The sequence below is a fragment of the Wasmannia auropunctata genome, unplaced genomic scaffold, assembly GCF_000956235.1.
Source record: "Wasmannia auropunctata unplaced genomic scaffold, wasmannia.A_1.0 LD336111.1, whole genome shotgun sequence".
Classification (NCBI taxonomy): domain Eukaryota; kingdom Metazoa; phylum Arthropoda; class Insecta; order Hymenoptera; family Formicidae; genus Wasmannia; species Wasmannia auropunctata.
In genome coordinates this window covers 4,717-5,110 of record NW_012026779.1, presented here as the reverse complement: position 1 = coordinate 5,110, position 394 = coordinate 4,717, and positions in this window count along the sequence as shown.

The window sequence follows — 394 nt, the reverse complement described above, 5'->3', positions numbered from 1 at the left end:
CTTAAATTCTAACAACATTTGGTAATTGTAAGGTGAGAAAATGTGTATGTTGATGTTATTTTTTGATAACAAATATTATATTTGTAAAGAAACAAATGTAAGAGAAGGAAAGAATGGTTGCAGTATTAAGTACAAAGATGGCAAATGGTACGCCATAAAAATTTTTGCTTGCAAAGGTAAATATAATTTATATAATAAAACAGATAATTTTCGTTGAACTGGCTATATTAGCTGATACTAAACTTTTTCTCTTTTTCCTTCTCATCTTAATAAGTTTAATCAATCATCTTTCTCTCTCTCTCTCTCTCTCTCTCTCTCTCTCTCTTCCTTCTCCCACTCTTTATTGATCTTTATTCTTTCTCTCTTTTTTCCTTTTTTTCCAATCTTTTCTTTT